Source organism: Coccinella septempunctata, chromosome 3, assembly GCF_907165205.1.
Source record: "Coccinella septempunctata chromosome 3, icCocSept1.1, whole genome shotgun sequence".
NCBI lineage: Eukaryota > Metazoa > Arthropoda > Insecta > Coleoptera > Coccinellidae > Coccinella > Coccinella septempunctata.
In genome coordinates, this window is record NC_058191.1 from 19483454 (window position 1) to 19496158 (window position 12705).

The 12705-nt window shown below is 40.6% G+C and overlaps 1 protein-coding gene across 2 annotated transcripts in view; it reads left to right on the forward strand.

Moving 5' to 3' along the window:
* Positions 1–12705, forward strand: part of LOC123310584 (cytosolic carboxypeptidase 2-like) — a 799664-nt gene that overhangs the window by 387139 nt on the left and 399820 nt on the right. The gene's annotated exons all lie outside the window — the stretch shown is intronic.

Sequence of the window (12705 nt, forward strand, 5' to 3'; positions counted from 1 at the left end):
AATAATCTCACTTGTCCTCGATTGGTATTCACAATAATCGATATTGCTTCTACTTCTTGACCATTAAATACTTGGTCGAAATGGTGATCCAATGCCACCTGTGCTGTTAGGTCTATCATTTCTGTAGATATCGTAATTGGGAAATGCTATCCGAACTTTGGGGTTAAGTCTTGTTTCTTGGAGAGCTATGACATCCGGTCTCTTCTCTCCAATCAGTTCTTCGAATTCGGGTCTGCGTGCTCTCAATCCTTCGACGTTCCAAGAGACGATTATGAGATTGTTCTTTATCGTCGTATCAACCATTAAATATTCTTAATAATTTGCTGCATCTTCTTCTCAATCTCTTTCTCCAGATTCTGCTGAGGAGGCTTTTCGTGAACTTATCCAGTTCCTCAGTGATTCCAGAAATTTCTTTCTTGGTTTCGGCTTTTTTGACGGTTTTTGCCTTTTCCGTCCTTTTCTCTGGTTTCTTCGTCTCTTTAATTGCAGTTTCCTGGGGTTTCTTCACTTCCGAAGAGTTTTGGGCTGGCTTCGGAGTATTTTGTGTTGGCCTCGAGCTGGTTTGGTTGGATCTTGGCGATCTTTTGTTTTTTTTTGTGACCAATTTCCATCCGCTACATCCCTTGTAGCTGGCTGGATGTCCTTGCTCTCCACAGAGAACACAAGAAGCATTTCGCTCCTCGTTCTCCCTGGTAAGCGTACACTCCTTGGAGCTGTGATTACCGGAGCATTTCACGCACCTCCATGGAAAAGTACACTTACTTTGGGCATCTCCATATCGCTGACAGCGATAACACTGTCCTGGCCCGGTCGTCCTTCTCTTAGGTCAACAACACAGTTCATGTTGTAGAGCCTTCTCACCTCGAAGATACCCTTATTCTGGGTTTTAACCAGCAATAAGGGCATCGGCCTCTTTGATATATTTGAGGTCATCCTTATGACCTCAGCATCGACGATCCCTTGATCCTTGAGGTCGTCAAGGATCGTCGGGATATCTGCATCCAGCGGTAGATATCTCACTACCGCGTAGATTTTCTTTTCTTCCTCCCGTTGAAGAGTGTAAAACTCCCTATTTATTTTATGAGGGAAGTCCGTCATCCTTATGTGATCATCGGCGGTTTGTGGGATGATCCTTATACCGTCCTTCACTGTCGTCGCTCTTTGGTATTTAATACCGTTCCGCATCAAGGCGTTGGAAATTGAAGTCCACTCGGACGTACCGTAGGGTGACTGGGGGGATTTTTTCTTTCCTCTCCTCCACTGGAGTGGTTTTCTGTTGGGCTGGGGTTTCCAAGACTATTTTTTTGTTCGAGTCTTCATTGGACGAGGAGCTATCCTTTCTCACTCTTTTGACGGGTGGTTGTTTTGAGGGGTTTGGACCACCTCTATCTTCTGCTTTTGAACCGGTATGGTCACTTCTTGGACATTTTTTAAAACAATGTTCTTTTTGAGTGCTTTGGAGTAAGGACTTTCCTTATTTCCCTCCTGCAACTCGAGCCTCTCCCTGAGATTTTTAATCTCAGCAACTAAGCTAGATACGCATCTATCTAGCTCATTCACCCTCGCTTTCAAACTTGCGTTCTCCTCTCTCAAAATATCGTGCTCGGACACGACATTAGCGATTCCTAGCGCGTCTTCTTCCATTACGGAATCGCAGTCCGAATGGTCAGAAATTTTAAAATCTAATTAACAATTACTTTGCTACTCAAAGCAATTTGAAATAAAATTTTTCGAGACAAAAAGAAAAATATATCTCATGCATAAAAACAAAACGACTCATCAAAAATTCTCTACGCTATGAGAAAAATCAGGAAAAAGATACGAAAAATAAGCTCACCTGATGCTTTATGCAGAACCATCGATCGAAACCTGGACGCCGCAGATGAACACCAACTTTTTTAACGAAATAAAATTCCGATAACACATACACGTATACAACCTACACAAACTTCATAGACGGAATCAAAAATTCCGTAGCTTCGCTAGTGTAAACTTTCACTTCGACTTTCTTTTTCGCTTTCTCTTCTATAGCACTAGGAGCACTGTAGCACGTCTTCTTTTGTCAAGCGAATGACTCGGAATGAAGGACATTGTGTTTCGGCGGATTTACTTTCGAAGTAGTGTTTCAGATATGTTCTCACCAATATTGCTCCTCCTTCTCCGGTGTTTGTAATTCTGTCACATCTATACGTTTCATAATTCATGGAATTAAGTCGTCTGTTTCGGTTCATTATTGTTTCCTGTAGGAAAGAATCAGGTTTTCTCTCTGATATTATTTCTTCTATCTCGGCTTTCCGAGTGTTGATCCCGTTTATGTCCCACGAAATTATTTTGAGGGATTTCTTCCTAATATCCGTAAGGTCCCTTAATTCAGTTTACTAAATAATGCTTGGAGTTTTTTTCCCATTTCTCCCTCAATTTTCAACATTATCTTGTTATTATTATCATTATTAAACGGAATTAAAGAGTTGAGGCAGAAGCCTATGAACTCAAAGAAAAGTAAAAACTAGAACATACAAATATAGGAAAAAGAAAACAATAAAAAAACAAGAACCAGCAGCAAAAAAAAATGGAATGCTCAGATGCGAAACCCGTTGATGAACCAGGCGTCAAGTCTGTTTTTGAAGGTATTGACCGAGGGTGCGTTCACGACGTCACTGGGGAGTCTATTCCAAACACTGAACACCCTATTAGAGATAAAATGTTCGCGACACTTTGCACGAAAACACTCACGCTTAAGTTTTAAACTGTGACCACGCAGATTGTTTGTATTCAGTTGGTATAAATGTGAGATGTCGGTACCGAACATTCCACGGAGCGCACGAAAAGTTATAATCAAATCCTCGCGCAGCCGTCGATCCTCCAGTGAAGACATCCCCATCCGATCCAGCCTCTCCTGATATGATGGTCTGAAGACGCCATATAGTCCGGGAGGCAGGAGCTTTTTTTTCAAGGAATTTCATCCCGGCTGAATTTAATACTGTAGGTTGTAGTCACATTGCCAATGACGAAACCGACCGTCAGCTTCAATACCATCGGTGGGTGCGGGCGTGAGAGGCGGCGGAACTTGGGAAAAAATGCAATATTTCAAGTGATTTTATCCCGGCTGAAATTTTTTATATGTAATATTAATGTTAATTAGAAACAAAATAGTGAAGTCAGCCGATAGGCGGAGGGTGGAAAATGAATGAGAACACCCCCATATGATTTCATACATATATGCAAATATAAAAATGACCGTCAGCTGCGTGTCTAGCGGGGGAAAGACCGTCAGTCAGAGCAAAAATGTATGAGCGCGCTCGTTCATTTTCAATGATCTGACTGACGGTCTTTCCCCCGCTAGACACGCAGCTGACGGTCATTTTTATATTTCCATATATGTATGAAATCATATGGGGGTGTTTTCATTCGGGATTAAATCACTTGATTTTCAAATTTTTTTCCCCAGTTCACGCGCTCGACTGACGTATTTTCCACCCTCCGCCTATCGGCTGACTTCACTATTTTGTTTCTATTTAACATTGATATTACATATAAAAAATTTCAGGCGGGATAAAATCACTTGAAATTTTGCATTTTTTCCCAAGTTCCGCCGCCTCCCACGCGCGCACCCACCGCTACTTGACCAGCTGACGGTCAGTTTCGTCATTTGCAATGTGACTACAACCTACAGTATTAAATTCAGCCGGGATGAAATTCCTTGAAAAAAAAGGCCCTGCCTCCCGGACTATAAGGCAGACGAGTCACTCTGCGCCTCGCTCTGCGCTGAAATCCCTCCAGGAGCACCAGATCACCCCTGAGCCAAGGGTGCCAAACAAGACGAGCATGGTAGCGATATCACACCCCCTAAAGGACCTCTGTATAATGAAAAGTGATCTCCTCGCCTTGTTAAGTGTTCTGGTTATGTGGCTTGACCAGGAGAGATCACTGGTGATGGTCACATCCAAGTCAACATGTGAGGTGCACCCCTCCACTCTAAGTCCATCAATATAATAGTTGTTTCGAGGGTTGTTTGCACCCAGATGGAGAACACGACACTTTGACTGGTTGAGAGGTATGAGCCATCGAGATGACCAGAGGTACACTCTATCAAAGTCTTCCTGGAGTTGTCCTCTGCAAGTCTCAGCCTCTCCAAAAAACTTGACATCGTCCGCATAGGACGCACTTGTTGAGGCAATGGAAGAAGTCAGATCACTTATGTATGCTATAAATAAAAGAGGGCCGAGTACCGACCCCTGAGGCACGCCGCTAAGCACCTCCCTGGGCTCTGAATAAGCTTGTCCGACCTTCACCGAAAATGTTCTGTTGGTCAAAAATCCCTTGATCCATTTGAGAAGTGCACCACGAACGCCAAAATTTTCCAATTTGAAGAGCAGATGAGATATTGGAACCTTATCAAAGGCTCTGGAGAAATCCAAAAAAAAAAACATCAATAGGTGTCCTTCCATTCAGTGCTGACGTCCATTTATCCAGACAAAATAATAAATTAGTAATTATGGATCGACCAGGGACAAAGCCATGCTGTGAATCAGGAATTATCTTGTGAATAAGGAGGAAAGATGTTAGCTGTTCGGAAATAATTCTCCCTAAAATTTTACTATTGACTATTGATGTTAGACTAATTGGCCGATAATTGTTGGGATTGTGCCGGTCGCCCTTCTTAAAAATTGGTTTCACCCTCGCCTCACGCCAGGATAAGGGTAAATCACCAGAAGCAAGAGAAAGAGAAAATATCGACGCAAGAGGCACAGACAAGCTGAAAGCACACTCTGATAAAAATTTAGCACTGATATTATCGGGACCAGGTGAAGACGAAATCTTAAGAGATCTGAGTTGTCTTTCAACTTCTTCATGCGTGATCAAGATGTCTGAAATTGATGACTCATTACGGCAGGTCGTCAGCGGCGGCATCAGGCCCACCGGCTCAGACGCAAAGGCTCCAGAGAAGCCATTGAAAATTTTTTCCGTGAAGATATCTAAATCATCGGCTGATTCAGATATCTTTTTCTTCCCTTGTTGACTGTTCACAGCCTATTTCATTGAAAGCTTCTTCTGTTCTTCTTTTTTCTGAACCAGTTTTGGAGTCTCCCTCTTTTTTTCCTGTTCTGTAGGTTTGGCCTTCGCTACTTCCTGAATTTTTTAAACAGTAGTTGTTGTTTTTGTTACCGGCTTTTTCTGTTCAGCTGGATTTCGGGAATTCTTCCTTCTGGTCACCAGCTTGAACTCGCTACATCCTTTAGAGCTAGCTGGATGGCCCTCTTCTCCACATAAGACGCATGTGGCATTTCTCTCTTCACTTTTTCTGGTGAGTGTGCAGTCATTGCTGCTATGGCTTCCTGAGCACGCATCTCCACGGAAAGGAGCATTTGTTCTGTGCATGTCCGTACCTTTGGCACCTAAAGCACTGGCTTGGACTTTCAGGCCTCTTTTTGTGTTCAACCACAATACAGAGGTTGTAGAGTCGCTTCACTACGAAGATTTCCTTTTTCAGCGTTTTAACCAGGTAGAGAGGTATGGGCTTCTTCGTCTTGTACGATGTCATTCTGGACACCTTCTCGTCTGATATTCCCTGGAATATCAGGTCGTCCTTAATCAACGCAAGATCAGCTTCGATTGGTAAATGCCTGATGACAGCATATATCTTCTTCTCTTCCTCCATTTGGTAGGTAAAAAATTCTTTACCATGGTGTTCGAAAAATTTGGTAATTTTTCTATAATCATCTACGGTTGAAGCGATGATTTTTGTACTGTCTTTCACTACGGTAGCCCGGTTATAACTGAACTTCTTGGTATAGAGAGCTTTTGAGATCTCTATCCAATCTTATGTACCCATCATCGTGATGGATGGGATTTTATCCCTTTTAGGCACTTCCGTTGTTTTCTTGACGGTCTCCTCATCAGAAGAAGACCTTTTTTTCGCGCGCGTTTAGTTGAGGGCGCGTTTAAGGGAATTATTTTAGGAACCCGCTACCGGTTTTGTGATTGCAGCGTAAGTGGGGGATTTCGGCATGTTATTTCGGGCCATTTCCTCTCTCAAGAGGCGCATCTCACCGGCCAACTGTGAAACAGATTCAGTCAGTTCGACAATTTGAGCTGTCAATTGCCCATTTTCTCCTCTTAGCTCTACAAGCTCCTCGGGTACGCCCTCGCTGAACTTTTCAGCATCGGTCGCTTCCATGTAGTAACCCTTATTATCTGAGGTTTCCGACATGGTTTTATACTCAGATTTCTCAAAATATCAAACAATTTGAAAATAATAAAATATTCAGGAATCTTCACTGAAGATTCAGTGAAGAGTCTAGTATAACTATGGTGTGAAGCCAAACGTTTTCTACGCTATGAGAAAAATCAGGAAATAGGTACGAAATATAAGCTCACTTGATGCTTTCTGCAGAACCAACGATCTAGACCTGGACTCTGGCAGATGAACACAAACTTTTAAAATTTTAACGAATTGAAATTCCGAAAACACATACACGTATAGAACCTACACAAACTCCACAGACGGAATCAAAAATTCCGTGGCTTCTCTATTGTACACTTTCACTTCGACTTTCTCGTTCACTTTCTCTTTTACAGCACGTCTGCTCTGGTCGAGTTCTCACTCGACACTGACAGGTTTTTTTTTTGTGTAGCAGGGGGAAAATCTGCAAGTCAGACGAACTACCCTCTCCTGAGAGGGAACAAGTGTGGGGATTCTCACTATCCTGAGCTCGAGACCCACTAAAAACCCTTAACTGCTTCTTGAATATTGGTTGCGGGCATTTGCCTATAAACTGTTCATCTCTTAGTCGGTTTTCTTCTCACACAATATCGTGCTCGGATTTATGTGTTCATCCTCTATTGGATATCACTTTATTGGATTTTTCAATAAGTTTCTGTTCTTATTTTAATCTCTTTTTTAATGATCTCTTGAACGCTTCGGTAAGTTCGCATTCTCCTTTTGTCTTCCTCTGGGTCGTAGTCCACTAGTCTCCTGAGTTCTTGATTCGGATGGTTTTTCGCTGTTTCGAATAATTTCTCTGCTTTTCTGTTCATGGTTCTTTTTTTTTGGCAGGGGGAATCTGCGACCATGAAAACACGGGGCTCTATCTCTCGCCCAGAGGAACCCATTTCTAGAGAACACTGTGGGGTTACTCTCTCTCCTGAGTTCGCGACCCACTAAACCTAACCTGCTTTTTATTGGTTCCAGGAATTTGCCTATGAACCATTTATCCCTTGATCGGTTAATTTCTTCTTGCACATTGTCGTGCTAGGGTTTTCATGTTCGTGCATTTCGGATATCTCTTCTTAGTATAGTTTTAATAAGTTTCCGTTCTCATTTTAATCTCCCCTCAATTGATCTCGCGGTCTCCTTTTGTAAATTCTCATTCTTCCTCTGTCTTCCTCCAGATCGTAGTCCACTAGTCTCCTGAGTTCTTCCTTTGGATGTTCCTTCGCTGTTTCGAATAACTTTTCAGCTTTCCTCTTCATAAATTCGGTGATCAAGAAAGACCTGCTAGAAAAGTATGGGAAGCAAAGGTTACGGGAAAAAGAAGGCGCGAAAGACCGGTTACTACCTGGGACAAGCAAATGGGGAAGATAATTGGAGAAAGGGGGACAAACTTGGGAAAGAGCAAGGAAGATGACAGCCAACAAGAAGGAATGGTCGAAGTTCGTTTACGAGGGGAGAATTTAATATTTGTTTTTTGTTATTATACGATTCCCGTGTCGTCGGCATATAGTGTCAGCATAGTCCTTGGAGATTTTGGTATATCGTGAATATATATGTTATACAGTAACGGCCCAAGTACTGACCCTTGAGGCACCCCTGCTTCCATATATCTGGTTGTGGAGTTTTCTCCTTCCACTTTCACGTAGAATCTTCTGTTTCTCAAATAATTTCTAACTTGCACAGTTTGATTGAATATCCAGCATATCTCATTTTGTAAATCAATCCTTCATGCCATACTCTGTCGAATGCTCTGGCGACATCTAGTAGTACAAGACCTGTTGCTTGTTTATTTTGAAATCCTTCTGTTATGTATTCTGTGAGTCTCAGTAATTGCTGTTCTGTTGAGTGATCTCTTCTGAATCCGAATTGCTCTGCTGGAATGAGATTGAGATTTTCAGTTTCTTCTGTAAGCCTCCTAGCGATTACTCTTTCTACTACTTTTCCTAGGGCGGACAATAAACTTATCGGCCTGTAGTTTTGGGGGAATTTTTTATCTTTGCCTGGTTTGTTGAACACTATGACTTCTGCAGTTTTCCACTTTTCCCGATAGTGTTCAGTCCTCATTATACCGTTTGCAATATTTGTGAGAGCAGCTATACCTTTTCTAGGTAATTTCTTCAACATAGCATTCGTTATTTCATCACTTCCGGGAGCTTTTCTATTTTTCAAGCTTCTGATTATCTCTTTTATTTCAAATGGAGAAGTTGGTTTTTCTATTTTGTCGTCTACTGGTGGTTCGTCCATTTCTTCTTCGTTATTCTCAACTTGTTCTTCCAGATCGTCATTATCGTCATCGGGTCTGTAATTAATTCTCGATTCTCTTTCTACCAAGTCCGCCAGTGCTTCTGCTTTATAGATATTCGTATATGCCATTCCTCTTTCTCCGTGGAGAGGTGGTATTTTAGTCTTTTCTCTTTTCAGACATTTTTGCATTTTCCATGCAGAATGATCGATAGTATTTAGTTCTTGAACTCTTTTGTTCCATCTAATTGTTCTCATGTCCTTCAGGGCATTTTTTAGAACTTGGCTGTGTCGGTTTAGATTTATCTTATTTACATCTGTTTTGTTGAGCCTGTATGTTTTTCTTAGTCACCGATTTTCCCTGATGAGATCTTTGATTTCTCTGGGTGTATCACCGAATTTTTTATCTTTGCCTGGTTTGTTGAACACTATGACTTCTGCAGTTTTCCACTTTTCCCGATAGTGTTCAGTCCTCATTATACCGTTTGCAATATTTGTGAGAGCAGCTATACCTTTTCTAGGTAATTTCTTCAACATAGCATTCGTTATTTTATCACTTCCGGGAGCTTTTCTATTTTTCAAGCTTCTGATTATCTCTTTTATTTCAAATGGAGAAGTTGGTTTTTCTATTTTGTCGTCTACTGGTGGTTCGTCCATTTCTTCTTCGTTATTCTCAACTTGTTCTTCCAGATCGTCATTATCGTCATCGGGTCTGTAATTAATTCTCGATTCTCTTTCTACCAAGTCCGCCAGTGCTTCTGCTTTATAGATATTCGTATATGCCATTCCTCTTTCTCCGTGGAGAGGTGGTATTTTAGTCTTTTCTCTTCTCAGGCATTTTTGCATTTTCCATGCAGAATGATCGATAGTATTTAGTTCTTGAACTCTTTTGTTCCATCTAATTGTTCTCATGTCCTTCAGGGCATTTTTTAGAACTTGGCTGTGTCGGTTTAGATTTATCTTATTTATATCTGTTTTGTTGAGCCTGTATGTTTTTCTTAGTCACCGATTTTCCCTGATGAGATCTTTGATTTCTCTGGGTGTATCACCGTGTGGATGTATCGGTGTTGGTCTCGTATTTTTCTTTGTGCTCTTTTTGTAGGCATCTAGTATATTCTTTTCTAGTTTATCAACTGCTCTTTCTAGTCTTCCGGTGTGTTGATTGTTGGTATTTCTGTTACCCCCGATTGTATCAGGTGGCTATATTTAGTCCAATCGGTGTATTCTATTGTTTGCATTAGTTCTCTTCTTGGCCCTTCTCCTATTTTTAATTCGATGGGGTTGTGGTTAGAGGTTCCGTCCCACAAGGTCTCTATCGAGAATTCTCTAGTGATATTTTTCATAATTGAGATATCAATTATATCTGGTAATCCATTTCCGAATGCTAGGTACGTTGGTTCTTCAGGTCCAATAACGATAGCTTCATGTTTTTCAGCGAGATCTTTCAGTTTTCTGCCAGTTCTGTTTTCCATCCTGCTATTCCATTCTGGAGATTTGCAATTAAAATCTCCGATGCAGATTTTCGGGTTTGTTCCATCTAGTACGTTGTTGATTTCTTCTTCCAATAAGTTATTTGGGGGGTCTTTTATATGCCGATATGACCTCGACTCTTTGTCGATTTATTTCAGCAACAATCGTCATTGTTTCTATTCGTGACTCGTCAAATCTTCCTTTAAAATAGTGTTTCAGATCTCGTCTAACAAGTAAGGCAACACCTTCCCCAGTGTTTGCGATTCTGTCACATCTATATATCTCATAATTCATGATGTTCAATCGCGTATTTGGTTGTATTCTTGTTTCCTGTATTGTTGTTTCCTGTAAGGCTATAATATCAGGTTTTCTCTCTGATATTATTTCTTCTATCTCGGATTTTCGAGTTCTGACCCCGTTTATGTTCCAGGAGACTATTTTAAGGGAATTTTTTCTAGTTGTATGTTCCATTATTTCAGTTTACTGAACATTCCTTGGAGTTTTTTCTCCATCTCTCTTTCAATTTTCAACATGATTTTGTTGAAAATTTTTTCAGTAAAAGTGTCTAAATCGTCGGCGGATTCAGAGACTTTTCTGTTTTCTTTTGTTTTGTTGATTGTCGGCTTAGCTTTGGGCATTTTCGGTTGCTCCTTCTTCTGTACTGGTTTGGGTACTTCTTTTTTCTTGTCGTCTATTTTGGAGAGGGTGGGCTTCTTTTTCTCCTGCTTTCTTGATCGTGCTCTGCTGAGCCGATTTCTGGCCTGTTTTCCTCTTCCTTGTCACTAATTTGAATTCGCTACATCCTTTGTAGCTTGCTGGATGGCCTTCTTCACCGCACAGAACGCATGTGGCATTTCTCTCCTCACCTTTTCTGGTAAGTTCGCAATCGTTTGTGCAATGATTGCCCAAACATTTGACGCATCTGTATGGAAAAGAGCACTTGTTTTGGGCATGTCCATACCTCTTGCATCTGAAGCATTGGCTTGGATTTTCTGCCATTCTTTTTGATTCCACTGCAATGCAGAGATTGTAGAGGCGTCTTATTTCGAAAATCTCCTTTCTCTGAGTTTTGACCAGGTATAAGGGTATAAACTTTTTGGTTTTATTGAATGTCATTCTGGACACCTCGGCGTCATGGATTTCTTGGACCTTTAGATCATTTTTGATTATATCTAGGTCCGCATCTATTGGGAGATGCCTTATGACTGCGTAGATCTTTTTCTCTTCCTCCATCTGTTAGGAGAAGTACTCCTTACCAATCTGGTCAAAATATTTCGTAATGTTCCTGTAGTCGTCCACAGTCGAGGCTACGATCCTGATTCCGTCTTTTACGACGGTAGCTCTTTTGTAGCTGAATTTCTTCACGTAGAGAACTTTTGAGATCTCTACCCAATCGGCTGTACCCATCGTCGTGATGGGAGGAATTTTATCTTTTTTAGGCAACTGCGTTGATTTTTTTGCGGTATCTTCGTCTGAAGATGAACTTTCTTTTGCAATTTTCTGTCTTCTGATCGATTAAGTTTTTCAAGCAACTGGGCACTGGTCGTAACAAGTTCTGTGGACATATCCACCAATCCTCTACCTTCGGGCATTCTTCGTCGATGGACCATAAAAGCTGTTCTTCCTTGGCCAATAAGTATTTAGGCTGTTCGCTGAGGGTAACATTTCGGTATGGGACATATTGAAGATGATAGGTATCCCAAGCATTTGGAGAGGTTAATGGTATTTCAATTATAAAGATCACATCAATTATGATGTGTAATACGTCCCACAAATTATTGCAGATACCTAGGAATTCTCATAGACAATAAGCTTAGCTTCAAGGCACACATAAAATCCCAAAAGACAGCAGCAATCACTAGAGCCGGACACTTCAGTTCGCTCACATACAAAAATTTGGGCATCAATGTGAAAACGGCTAGTACGATATATAAAATTATATGCAGGCCCCTTCTAGAGTATGGACATACAATCTTTCAGAACACTTCTGAAACTAATCTCAAAAATCTCGAAGTGGCTGAAAGAACTTGCTTGAGAAAAATTACTAAGATCAGACACCCTAACAATCCGTTACCCAATCCACCAAATCAACTTTTATATGAAGCAACAGAAATAGAGCCTATATTGTCAAGATAGCAACAGAGCAACAGAGCAAAAAATTCATCAAGGGGATTACTCATAAGACTATAATAACACCACTAGTGCACCAATATGACACAGAGAGCCCACCAAAGGCCAAACTACCAGCACTACCAATTTATGAACATCTAATATCATTGGAATAACTTTTTTTTTATACAATGGATACAATCAATAAATTATAAATGTAATTGGCAGGAAGACTTCGGTGGATAGCCATTTGATGATTTTTTTATTATCAATAAAGTTAATTTCTCTCTCATTTACCAAACCTCGTTTGTGTCGAGAAGAATGTAAGTTTTTGAGTAGAATTTCATTCGGCTTCAACTGGTTTTTGATCGATTCAACATAGTTTGAAACCATCGTATTAGAACTGACTGAATCCAACTGATCCACTAAGACAAAATGATCCTGTAATATTTCACTTATATCACTCAAATTATAGTGATACATTAGTATGTGATTCGACTCGCTGATATTAGTTTTGTCTACAAAAAATGGGTTTTTGTAGATGATAACAGTAGTAATTTTAAAACTTTGAATAACGGTCTTCCACAAGGATCAGTTTTAGCACCTCTTCTTTTCAATTTATATTTGTGTGATATCCCTACGACTTCTTCTGAGAAATTTATTTACGCTGA